Source organism: Phoenix dactylifera, unplaced genomic scaffold (genome assembly GCF_009389715.1).
Source record: "Phoenix dactylifera cultivar Barhee BC4 unplaced genomic scaffold, palm_55x_up_171113_PBpolish2nd_filt_p 001714F, whole genome shotgun sequence".
NCBI classification, from domain to species: domain Eukaryota; kingdom Viridiplantae; phylum Streptophyta; class Magnoliopsida; order Arecales; family Arecaceae; genus Phoenix; species Phoenix dactylifera.
In genome coordinates, this window is record NW_024069013.1 from 46,356 (window position 1) to 59,969 (window position 13,614).

General features: G+C 40.1%; 2 non-coding genes across 2 annotated transcripts; one reads left to right on the forward strand and one right to left on the reverse strand.

Moving 5' to 3' along the window:
• Positions 1-2,550: 2,550 nt before the first annotated feature.
• TRNAD-GUC lies at positions 2,551-2,622 on the reverse strand. The gene has a single exon. It is a non-coding gene; the product is annotated as a tRNA-Asp (tRNA).
• Positions 2,623-12,500: 9,878 nt separating this feature from the next.
• On the forward strand, positions 12,501-12,632 carry LOC113461487. Its single transcript, XR_003383763.1, has one exon. It is a non-coding gene; the product is annotated as a small nucleolar RNA snoR137 (small nucleolar RNA).
• Positions 12,633-13,614: the final 982 nt, after the last annotated feature.

A 13,614-nucleotide genomic window follows, 5' to 3' on the forward strand; every position in this document is an offset into this window, starting at 1 on the left:
TCCTTCGTCACGCTTAACACTAGCCACCCACTCATTGTAGCAAGAAGCAACTAGGTGAAAAATGAATCATCTACTCCATGCGTAGTTTAAATAAAAAAAAAGAATAGAGATGTATGTATGTCTCATGGCCAGTCCCGAAAGGTAATGGCAGCGATGCTGCTTCTCCAGGCGATAGAATATGAGACTGCCATCAGGTGGAGGAACTTCCTGAAAGGATTGAACTTTCTAGAAGAACCATCAACACCCAAAGGACTTTCTATGTGACGTTTACTTAGGAATTTACAAACATGATTGGTTTGCTCCAAAAAGTTAAGAAGATTTTCACCCAGAAAAATTTCTTTCGTCATGCTTAACACTAGCCACTGATGAGAGCACAAAAGTGCGACCTACATGTTACTAAAATTAGTGTTATTGTTAACCGATAATAATAAATTCATTGGATTAATATTATATTTGGGTTTAACATAGATTAGTATAAATTAGAGATAAAATGCACATTGAGTACAAATTTAACTTCAAATCGGGTCCGAGTCGGGTTCGGATCCGAGTCGGGTTTGGGTCCAAATCGGGTCCATTTCTTTTGTGCTTTTGGAAATTAATTTTGGGCAAAATCTAAATTGGCTATATTATAACTATAAGGTGCTGGGTGACCCATGACTTGAAAGAATTGCACTTGACCTCGAGCCAGAATAGATGACCCGTCTACAAGCCAAATTTCATATCATACTATTTTTTTATATATGACTAATTGGACGGAACTTGGTGTCTTCTAGCTCCCGATTCATCTTCCACTCCAGCCGCCCGCAGTGTTCCCGCCGGATCAGCCTTCTCGCGTCCCTGCTTCGTCCGCAACGCCCGCGTCTCCTTCCTTCCCGTAATCCAAGCAAGGCCACATCCTTCCTCTTCAGCCCGCGTCCCCACCTTCCATCCGCGTCGCCGCCAGCTCGTCCCCAACGCGCAATCAGCGCACCTCAATAGCACAGCGCCCAGCTTCATCCCGTGCGAAAGAAGGGGAGAAGAAAGGATTCATCCCATCCGTGTTCCTCTTCCGGATTCCCAACTCCTTCCAATCCTGTCCGCTTGCACCTTCCAAATCAGTGTCTTCATCTTAAGCCGTCAATCCCAACGCCTCTTCTTCCTTCAGCCATTCCGGATATTTTGCCATCAGCAGAGTCCCACCATTTCAGCCCGCATGCATGGAGATTCAAACAGCGATGCAGCCAAGCATCCCACGTTTCATACATGTAACTTCCATCCCAGCATCGCCCAGCCGAAGCAGAGAAGATCCTCCGCAATCGCAGCATCCCAGCATCTTCCCCGGATATTCCGCCACCAGCGCGTCCCAACCGAATCAACCGGCAGCTATTTCCCAAGGATCTTGCGATCAGATCCCTAGTGTATCACGCGGTGAACCTTCCATCCATGCGTTTCAGCCCGTGCCAGCAGCCCCTCTTCCGCTCCATCCCAGCGTCTCTTCCACGTCCTCCCGTTGATCCCGTGGCCAGCCGTGAAGCTTCCAAGATATCTTCCGTGCCAGCCACCGTGCCAGCTCCCGTCGGATCCCCAGCATCACGCAGCCAGCAGCCCACCTTCCGCAATCCGCCCAGCCTATCCCACTGATCCCGCCTCTTCCATGTCTCCAAGGGCTATAAGAAGGGGAGAGAGGCCATTGGCAGGGGGAGTGCTCGGTTGTGGGGGTGGGAACCAAAAGAGAGCTCGGTGGGAGAGAAGAAAGAAAAAAGAAACAGAGCATTGCTCTGTTCTTTTGGAGAAGAAAGAAAGAAAGAAAAAATAATATTTTATGTTGTTCCACCGTGGGAGAGAAAGGGAGAAGTGTTCTTTTTGATTTTTTGTTATTTCTTTTTTTTATTTTATTTGCAGAAGAAAGGCAGCATCAAGCCACCAATCTTCATTTCTACCTTTGTAATCAATTTATTTTTATGAAATCTAGCAAAATTTCTTTCATGCAATCCCTGTTCTAGGTTCAAGTTAATTTCTGTTTTCTTTTTATGAAATCTTTTAATGCAATCCATTAATTTTTCTTTTATGCAATTCATGTTTTAGGTTAAGTTTAATTCCTGCAGTTTGTTTTATGCATTCAAAAATTCTCGTTTTAGTTGCAATTTATGAAATCTTCTTTCATGCAGTCTATGTTCCAGGCTTCAATCTCCCTAAGCACTGTTGTCATCCATTTTAATTTATGCAAAAAAACTCTTCTTTTCCATTAAATATACAAATGCTTTTTGAATCTAAGTACATATCTTCTAGTTAATTTTAATTAAAAATCATTCTTCGATAGACTAGAGAATCTATCAACATCTCCGACGTAATGTTTTTCTTTTGATATTCAAAAATCGCTTTTGAATCCGAGTGAACATTTTTATTTTTAAGCAACTCCAATCGCCTCCCTGTGGATCGACCTCTTACGACCACTATTCTTCGAGTAGAACAGGTAAGAGTAAATTTAAATTTAAACTTTGTTCGTCGGTTCTAACAACGATCTGTCTAGCGTATTTTTAGGTAGGCAGGAAATGACGAACAGAATTTTGGCGCCGTTGCCGGGGATCGAACCCGGGTCACCCGCGTGACAGGCGGGAATACTTACCACTATACTACAACGACCAAATGTTAACGTCTAGCTGGCCACTCCCATTACTGTTTCCTCGATGGTTATTCTGGATATAACCAAGTCCCTATCGCACGTGAGGATCAAGAGAAAACCACATTCACCTGTCCTTATGGCACTTTTGCTTATCGTCGCATGCCTTTTGGGCTATGCAATGCACCAGCTACATTCCAACGGTGTATGATGAGTATTTTCTCCGACATGGTAGAGAAATTTTTAGAAGTTTTCATGGATGATTTTTCTGTATTTGGATCCAATTTTGAGGAATGTCTACACCACTTGACACTTGTGGTAGAACGCTGCAAACAGAAAAACTTAGTTCTTAACTGGGAGAAGTGTCATTTCATGGTAGAATCGGGTATTGTTTTAGGACACATTGTGTCACAAAGGGGAATTGAGGTGGATAAGGCCAAAGTAGAATTAATTGCTAAATTGCCACCTCCCAAAACTGTTAGGGAAGTCAGATCCTTTTTAGGGCATGCGGGTTTTTACCGCCGCTTTATCAAGGATTTCAGTAAATTGTCGAAACCCTTATGCGATTTGTTGGCGAAAGATGCTACTTTTAATTTTTCGCCAATTTGTATAACTGCTTTCGAAAGACTAAAGTCTGAACTAACTTCAGCACCCATCATAAGGAGTCCTGATTGGAGTCGTCCTTTTGAAATCATGTGTGATGCATCTGATTATGCCATAGGTGCTGTCTTAGGTCAGCGAGTAGAGAAGCTTCCCCATGTTATTCATTATGCAAGCAAAACTCTAAATGACGCCCAACTCAACTATTCCACCACTGAAAAAGAATTGTTGGCAGTTGTTTTTGCTCTAGATAAATTCCGCCCCTACCTGATAGGATCTAAGGTTCTTATTTATTCTGATCATGCCGCCCTTAAGTACCTTCTCACAAAGAAGGATGCTAAGGCTAGGCTCATTCGTTGGATCCTATTGCTCTAGAAATTTGATCTCGAAATTCGAGACAAAAAGGGATCTGAAAATGTAGTAGCTGACCACTTGTCCAGACTAATTATTGAATCATCTGGAGAATCCATGCCTGTGTCCGAGACCTTCCCTGATGAACAATTAATGATGATTTTCCATACTAATGTTCCATGGTATGCTGATGTAGTCAACTACCTTGTTACTGAACAAATGCCCAGCTCTTGGACCAAACAAGAGAAATTTCGCTTCCTAGCTCGTGTAAAATGGTATTTTTGGGATGAACCATACCTGTTCAAATACTGTCCTGATCAAATCATCAGACGATGCATCCCTGAACACGATCAAAGGAATGTCCTTTCCTTTTGTCATGACCACGCTTGTGGTGGTCATTTCAGTGGTAAAAAGATGGCTGCAAAGGTTTTGCAGTGCGGATTCTATTGGCCCACACTATTTCATGACTCACACGAGTATTGCAAAGCATGTGACCGATGTCAAAGACTAGGAAAAATTTCAAGAAAAAATGAGATGCCCCTAAACCCAATCTTAATTATAGAAATCTTTGATGTTTGGGGTATTGATTTTATGGGTCCTTTTCCTATATCATTTGGGCACCAGTACATACTCCTAGCTGTTGACTATGTATCTAAGTGGATTGAGGCTATAGCGTGTAAGACCAATGATCACAAAGTAGTGATCAAGTTTCTTAAGGAGTCTGTCTTTGCTCGCTTTGGCACCCCTCGTGCTATCATTAGTGATGGGGGGAAACATTTTTGCAATAGAATTTTTAAAGCCCTTGCTAGGAAGTACAACATCACCCATAAGGTCGGTATACCATATCATCCACAAACGAGTGGACAAGTTGAGATTTCCAACAGAGAAATCAAGACCATCCTTGAGAAAACTGTCAATCCATCTCGAAAGGATTGGTCCCTTAGGTTAACAGATGCATTGTGGGCATATCGTACGGCCTACAAAACACCAATTGGAATGTCCCCATACAGGATTGTCTATGGCAAGGCTTGCCATTTACCTGTCGAGTTAGAACACAAGGCCTATTGGGCAATCAAACGCTTAAATTTCGATCTCGACAAGGCGGGAGAACATAGAAAGCTTCAGCTTGACGAGCTTGAAGAAATTAGGAACGATGGTTACGAGTGTGTTAAGAAGTACAAGGATCGCATGAAAGTCATGCATGATAAAATGATTACTCGTAAAGAGTTTTACCAAGGACAAAAAGTTCTCTTATATGATTCTCGATTACATCTATTCCCTGGAAAACTTAAATCTCGCTGGACTGGCCCATACACAGTAGAGAAAGTGCACCCGCATGGTGCAGTAGTAATATGCAATACCAAGGATGGTAGGTCCTTTCAAGTCAATGGACATCGTTTAAAACCATACCTTAAGTATCTGAGTCCAGAAGTTGAGGAGACACTTCTGACCGACCCTGTTTATCATGAATGAATTAGAATTGTCTGGCTGAAGACATAAAACTTAGCGCTCTTGGGAGGCAACCCAACATATAAATATCTTCTATAAAAAAAAATATACTAACATGCAGGTTTGGAGGATTTTGCCCCAACTTTCAATTAACCCACCCATATCAGATACTTCTCCTCTGTCCTCTTACTGCTTTAAATTTTCTTTAACATTGAGGACAATGTTAGATTTAGGTTTGGGGGTATTTTTACGCATTTGAATTTGAAATTTTATAAAAAAAAAAAGTTTTTAGTTAAAATTTTTGAGTTAAAATTTTTGAAAAAAAAAAATATACAACACACAAGGTATATAAAATCTAAGAGCCCAATGACTAGTTGGAAGTAGTGCAAAGTGAGTTCTTTTTATTAAGTTCCTTTTAGTGAGTTGTAAGCTAATTAGTGCTTTGAATTTCACAACACATCTGGCCTGCATTTTCTAAGGTATAGGTTCGACATTGTGTTGAGAATATGGTAGCAACCTCGAATCCTGATGAACCATCTTTTTCTGATCCAAAAAAAAAAGTTAAAAAAAAATAAAAAAAAAAATGGTGGATTTAGTCAGGTACATCGAAAAGGGCTACCTATTGTCAAAGGTCAGCAGGCTTGTGATGAGGAACCCGAGCATAGGTCCGTAGGGGAGTCTTGATGCCCGACACCTCATGCCAACTAGTGTGAGAATTGTCGACTAATTGCTCGCTACATGGAGGAATCATCATAGGAGTAAAAGTGCACAATATATACATTATCATTTCTCTTTAACAAAAAAAAAGAAAAAAAAAGAAAAAAAAAGTATATTGACCTTAAGAAAGACAATAGTGTGAAAGCCGTCGTTGTAAAAATTCGAGTAAACTGGAATATTACAGATAAAGCCCATGAGGTATTAAAGTAAACATCCACAACTCTCGAAATCCTGCAGAAAAGATGATTTTGAATCAGCAAATAGGTCTTGTCCGACCAATTCTTGGAAACTACTAATATTAGCGATATTTTGGAGATCCAAAACCTTAGCTTGCGCATGGTCCAAACTTCACTGAGCACTCAAGTATAAATAAGTTTTACAACTCCCTAACGGAAAACTTAATGACTTCAACTTAAATTGCATACTAACCTAGAATTTGGGCTACTTAGTAATTAAAACCTTGTGTGCTTTTGAAATTATCAGTTATGTACTTGAAATAAGACTTTAATTCCACAAACCAACTTTTATTTTGGGATTGAAGTTTGTGGGTAACTTCACTACAAACCCTCACGAGACAACACTCGTCCACTAGGGTAACCTAGGGGTTTAACGGCTTGTTGCACATGCTAAGTGCAATCGTAATGCTCTACGAAAGTGAGTATTTATCTTAGGATATTTATATAATAAATAACACTTTTGCTCTCTCATTTTATCATTTTCGCACTTAATTGCTAGAGACTAGCAATAAGCTAGTTGGGGGTTGTGATGAGAGCACAAAAGTGCGACCTACATGTTACTAAAATTAGTGTTATTGTTAACCGATAATAATAAATTCATTGGATTAATATTATATTTGGGTTTAACATAGATTAGTATAAATTAGAGATAAAATGCACATTGAGTACAAATTTAACTTCAAATCGGGTCCGAGTCGGGTTCGGATCCGAGTCGGGTTTGGGTCCAAATCGGGTCCATTTCTTTTGTGCTTTTGGAAATTAATTTTGGGCAAAATCTAAATTGGCTATATTTTAACTATAAGGTGCTGGGTGACCCATGACTTGAAAGACTTGCACTTGACCTCGAGCCAGAATAGATGACCCGTCTACAAGCCAAATTTCATATCATACTATTTTTTTATATATGACTAATTGGACGGAACTTGGTGTCTTCCAGCTCCCGATTCATCTTCCACTCCAGCCGCCCGCAGTGTTCCCGCCGGATCAGCCTGCCCGCGTCCCTGCTTCGTCCGCAACGCCCGCGTCTCCTTCCTTCCCGTAATCCAAGCAAGGCCACATCCTTCCTCTTCAGCCCGCGTCCCCACCTTCCATCCGCGTCGCCGCCAGCTCGTCCCCAACGCGCAATCAGCGCACCTCAATAGCACAGCGCCCAGCTTCATCCCGTGCGAAAGAAGGGGAGAAGAAGGGATTCATCCCATCCGTGTTCCTCTTCCGGATTCCCAACTCCTTCCAATCCTGTCCGCTTGCACCTTCCAAATCAGTGTCTTCATCTTAAGCCGTCAATCCCAACGCCTCTTCTTCCTTCAGCCATTCTGGATATTTTGCCATCAGCAGAGTCCCACCATTTCAGCCCGCATGCATGGAGATTCAAACAGCGATGCAGCCAAGCATCCCACGTTCCATACATGTAACTTCCATCCCAGCATCGCCCAACCGAAGCAGAGAAGATCCTCCGCAATCGCAGCATCCCAGCATCTTCCCCGGATATTCCGCCACCAGCGCGTCCCAACCGAATCAACCGGCAGCTATTTCCCAAGGATCTTGCGATCAGATCCCAAGTGTATCACGCGGTGAACCTTCCATCCATGCGTTTCAGCCCGTGCCAGCAGCCCCTCTTCCGCTCCATCCCAGCGTCTCTTCCACGTCCTCCCGTTGATCCCGTGGCCAGCCGTGAAGCTTCCAAGATATCTTCCGTGCCAGCCACCGTGCCAGCTCCCGTCGGATCCCCAGCATCACGCAGCCAGCAGCCCACCTTCCGCAATCCGCCCAGCCTATCCCACTGATCCCGCCTCTTCCACGTCTCCAAGGGCTATAAGAAGGGTAGAGAGGCCATTGGCAGGGGGAGTGCTCGGTTGTGGGGGTGGGAACCAAAAGAGAGCTCGGTGGGAGAGAAGAAAGAAAAAAGAAACAGAGCATTGCTCTGTTCTTTTGGAGAAGAAAGAAAGAAAAAAAAATAATATTTTATGTTGTTCCACCGTGGGAGAGAAAGGGAGAAGTGTTCTTTTTGATTTTTTGTTATTTCCTTTTTTTATTTTATTTGCAGAAGAAAGGCAGCATCAAGCCACCAATCTTCATTTCTACCTTTGTAATCAATTTATTTTTATGAAATCTAGCAAAATTTCTTTCATGCAATCCCTGTTCTAGGTTCAAGTTAATTTCTGTTTTCTTTTTATGAAATCTTTTAATGCAATCCATTAATTTTTCTTTTATGCAATTCATGTTTTAGGTTAAGTTTAATTCCTGCAGTTTGTTTTATGCATTCAAAAATTCTCGTTTTAGGTGCAATTTATGAAATCTTCTTTCATGCAGTCTATGTTCCAGGCTTCAATCTCCCTAAGCACTGTTGTCATCCATTTTAATTTATGCAAAAAAACTCTTCTTTTCCATTAAATATATAAATGCTTTTTGAATCTAAGTACATATCTTCTAGTTAATTTTAATTAAAAATCATTCTCCGGTAGACTAGAGAATCTATCAACATCCCCGACGTAATGTTTTTCTTTTGATATTCAAAAATCGCTTTTGAATCCGAGTGAACATTTTTATTTTTAAGCAACTCCAATCGCCTCCCTGTGGATCGACCTCTTACGACCACTATTCTTCGAGTAGAACAGGTAAGAGTAAATTTAAATTTAAACTTTGTTCGTCGGTTCTAACAACGATCTGTCTAGCGTATTTTTAGGTAGGCAGGAAAGGACGAACAGCCACCCACTCATTGTAGCAAGAAGCAACTAGGTAAAAAATGAATCATCTACTTCATGCTTAGTTTAAATAATAAAAAAAAGGAATAGAGGTGTATGTATGTCTCATGGCCAGTTCCGAAAAGTAATGGCAGCAATGCTGCTTCTCCAGGCAATGGAATATGAGACTGCCATCAGGTGGAGGAACTTTCTGAAAGGTTGAACTTTCTAGAAGAACCATCAACACCCAAAGACTTTCTATGTGACGTTTACTTAGGAATTTACAAACATGATTGGTTTGCTCCAACAAGTTAAGGAGATTATCATCCAGAAAAATCTCCTTCGTCACACCTAACACTAGCCACTCCTTGTAGCAACAGGCAGTTGGGTAGAAAACAACTTGTCTTCTCTGATTCTTAGTTTAAATAAAAAACCAAAAGAATAAAGGAATATGCATGTCTCATGTTCAATCCCAAAAGGTAACAGCAACAACATTGCTTCCTCGGGCAATAGAATATGAGACTGTTTCTAGGTCGAAGTACTTCCTTAAAGTATTGCACTTTCAAAAGAAACATTAACATCCAATGACTTTCTTTGTGACATTCACTTACAAATAGGTTACATGTTCTTGGATTATGATATATATGGTTCTTGGATTATGATATATAACCCCCCTTTAGGCTTAAATAAAAAACCAAAAGAGTCTATTTGAAAATCGACGCCAGGTAATAGAAAAAATTAACTATAGAAGGTCAAAATCATATTCCAAATTTAGATGATTTTACAGAGCCTAAAAAACTATAATCCTCTTTGTGTCTATTGATTTCATAGTTTAGGTGTCTATTGATTAATTCCACCCAAAGTAGGACTTATGATCAAGTCCTATTAATTAAATTCAATAAATTAAATTAAATTGCAATCCGATTGCAATTATTCCTTCTTTTAACCACTAACTCTTAGCAGATTAACCATTTATCAATCTAATTGATCATATGTGATTCTTAATCACAATTCAACCATCGGATCGATCAATACTTCTATTGTGTGTGATCCCATAGGTTCCATTCTGACTGGTAGTGAGATATATTGCGATCTCTATCACAATATCATTGAAAACTCTTTTTAATGGGTTGAAACAATTCCAACTCAACTCACCAGGGATTATCAACCATCGAGATGATCCCTGTGAGTCTCACCATCCACCAGTGATACCTAGCAGTATGTAGTGGCTACCCAGCAGAATAGAATGATGAACCTCTAGGTGCAATTATCGTATGATACAGTCCTTCTATCGTGGATCCCTACAGACAGGAGGTCATGGATAACTCATCAAACCCCATCGTCTGTCATATGTCTAGATTTATTTGACTTGAGTTCAATAGTGGAAAAACTCTTTCTCTACTATATTTACTGCCCTGGCCAAGGTCTTAGAACTCAGTCTAATAAATCACATAGGATCATTCCTCTTCTATCAAGGTCGATAGATTCCATGTAAGTGCATACCCTACTCCTACAGTGAACCTACTGCAGCCAATCTACACTATAAGGACCCATATGACTAGAGACCATGTATACGTGTAGTCAAACTATAATAACCTTACTGTGAGTAGCCGAAGCACCGCAGGTCAAAGGACCAGTCATACTACTGTAACTCAAGCAAGTCACTGATGAGTGGATAGACATCCAAGTGACTTCTTATCTTGGTCACGCTCAGTACCCTTGTTCTCTAACAAGCACCTACACTATCACTTCAGTGTCCCTACACTATGGACTCGAGTCTCGTCCATCCAGAAGGAAAGTGATCTGTGCACTGATCGGATCGATTACCGTCCTTGTGATGATCCATTGATCAGGAGCATTTAGAAATTAATCACCAATGATACATGGCTCAAATTCTCAACTCTTGAGAATATGTATCATCATCTTATTAATTCCTTGGACGATTCATAGACACATAAACAATATGAATGAAAAGATGCCCTATTTATTATTCAATAATAATAAAGTTAAGTACAAATTTATGTCCTAGAATTAATAATGTGTCCGTCAGATTGGCTTCTAGGACATACATCTAACAATCTCCCATTTGCACTAAAGACAATCAGTCATATATCTAAGTCCCATCTTCTCAAGGTGGGCTTCAGTCTTCTGCTGATTTAAAAACTATCAAATGCTGCCTATACAAATTATCATAAATTGGAGGACCAGGCATCATTTTAAAAAATCTGAAATTTAAAGGGTTACAATCATATATACAGTCTTCTAATTTCACATTATATCGTAAATTTTTATAATGGGCAAACCAATCATAAGAATATACGAGCTATGATGAAAGGTAAAAAGTGATGGCCCCAAAAAATAGGAGCCATGTTGATTTCATGGGGCATGTTGAGGTGCCGAGACAATGAGGTCACAATGGTTAACAGCCAGGTTATTGAAAATATAGCTAATGAAACTAAAAGCATGTACCATTATAGAATACACATCATCTAGCTAAAACTAACTCATGCATGCAACAGCGGACACAAGGTACTTAAATTGCATGAAATCTTCAAAGTGCTTTCCGCCTAAAGTTTAAACAGCTAGCATATGTATGCTTCTTTAATTTGACATTTACCAAGAGACAGGTAACACAATGCAACAATAAAAAGCACCATAAACGAAAGGTAATGGCACCAATGTTGCACCTCCAGGCCATAGAATATGGGACTGCCATCAGGTGGAGGAACTTCCTAGAAGGATTGCACTTTCAAGAAGAACCATCAATACCCAAGAACTTTCTATATGACGTTTACTTAAAAATTTACAAAAACATGATTGGTTTGCTCCAACAAGTTAAGAAGATTTTCACCCAGAAAAATCTCCTTCGTCACACTTAACACTAGCCACCCACTCCTTGAAGCAAGAAGCAGCTGGGTAAAAAATGAAAAACATCTAATCAATAGCCTCCTGAGCGAAGATGCTACAATAGGGAATAGAAATTGAAGGCCACTTTCTCCTCAAGCACCAAATCATCAGTGGCGACCTTTCTAAGAGCTTGGACTTTGTTACTATTTGTTTAAGCCAAATACCCAAATGATTATCATTATAAACGTTCGCATAAAAGTTCCCGCACAATAAGGTCAAAATGGTAAATTTGGTTCGGACAAGCCGAGAAACCCTAGAAAGCGCTCTATAAAACCTCGGCCGCCTCCTGCGTTTCTAAGATGTCGAAGCGAGGTAACGCCTCTCTCGCTTTCAGGCCCTCCCTACCCCCGCCTCCGGATTTTCTCGATATCCTTTGCTTCCATCTTGTGATCTGATTAGGGTTTTATGATCCGATTCATCTAGCCAAATGAATCGCGGTCATGGCATTAGATCCTTTTTGCTCTGCTCAAAGATGTCTTCAGATGAGCGCCTTCTTGTCTTTGTTGTTTGCTTTAGGGAAAACAAAAGAGACCGATGTAGAAGCCTTGCAAGTTTAATCTTTGCGGGATGAATGCGTCCGATTTTAGGGCGATTGTAAGGCTTGATTCCTTCATCAAACCAATTGGATTCCATTTTTTCATTCAAGTTTTGGCCTTCCATTTTTTCCGCCTGGAAAGCTTACGCTTTACTTTTTGGGACTGGCCATGAGACAGACATGCACTTTCTCTTTTGTTTCTTAATTAAACTAATCATCACCAGATGCATGCTGTTTCCCACCTTGCTTCTATATGCACGTCTGTTTTATGGTAACTTGAAAAGCAATTTAAGTAGCATAATGTCTTATTTTTAAGTCTTCGCCATTGTATGTTTAACAACTTTTAGACTCTTGCTTATAGGCCCTACAGTTAAAGAATGTCTTGTAGTTCATCACATTCTTCATTCGCTTCTTATGTTTTTGAAGTTGCTTCCCTATTGGATGAGTGGCCTCCATTGGGTCATTTCTCAGTGAGAAGCATACATTTAACATGGCCAGTATTAAACAGCATGGTGCTTTTTATTGTTGCATTGTGTTACCTGTCTCCTGGTAAATGTCAAATTAAAGAAGCATACATATGCTGGCTGTTTAAACTTTAGGCGGAAAGCACTTTGAAGATTTCATGCAATTTAAGTACCTTGTGTCCGCTGTTGCATGCATGAGTTAGTTTTAGCTAGATGATGTGTATTCTATCATGGTACATGCTTTTAGTTTCATTAGCTATATTTTAAGTAACCTGGCTGTTAACCATTGTGACCTCATTGTCTCGGCACCTCAACATGCCCCATGAAATCAACATGGCTCCTGTTTTTTGGGGATGTCGCCCAGTCTATTACACTTGGATGAGAACCATATAGCCACATGAGATTATCAGACGTCAATCTATTACACTCATAGAAGAATTGTGGTTATGTTGTCACGGCTACTTTTCATCATGCATTTGCTGTATGATAATGAAACAGCTGTTTTTGGCTATTTAATGAGCCTAATTCATCATAAAAGCCTATTAAATATTTATAATTTTAAACGAAGGCATGTAAGGAATTGGTTGGGAATTGGCATTGAAACCCTCCTCCTTGTGACCCTATTTATTACAAGCACATGCACGTCAATCGATCAGTTGGTCTTCAACTCTTGAATTGGTCCCGAGCCTCCTTGATTCGATCCTTGATCAACTCTTGATCCAATCGCCATCAACCGCTCAAATCGCCCTTCATCTCATGTATTGTCTTCGACTTGATCATTGACGTACATTATATCACAGAAATACAACCAGATATAAAATAATAAATTACATCCCCTTTTAGGAGACATGCAGGCCTCTCAAAACATCAAATAAGATGCATGCAAGCATCTGAAAAATTACATGACGTTATAGATCACATCGCATGTCATTACATTTGATACCAAAAGGGTTTGAATCCTATGATCATCACTGCATGCAGCAATTATAGTTTTCAGATCTGAAATCTAATTGATTATCTTATGACATGGGTTGCTGATCATTCTAAACATGATTCTAAACTTTGTAATTCCATT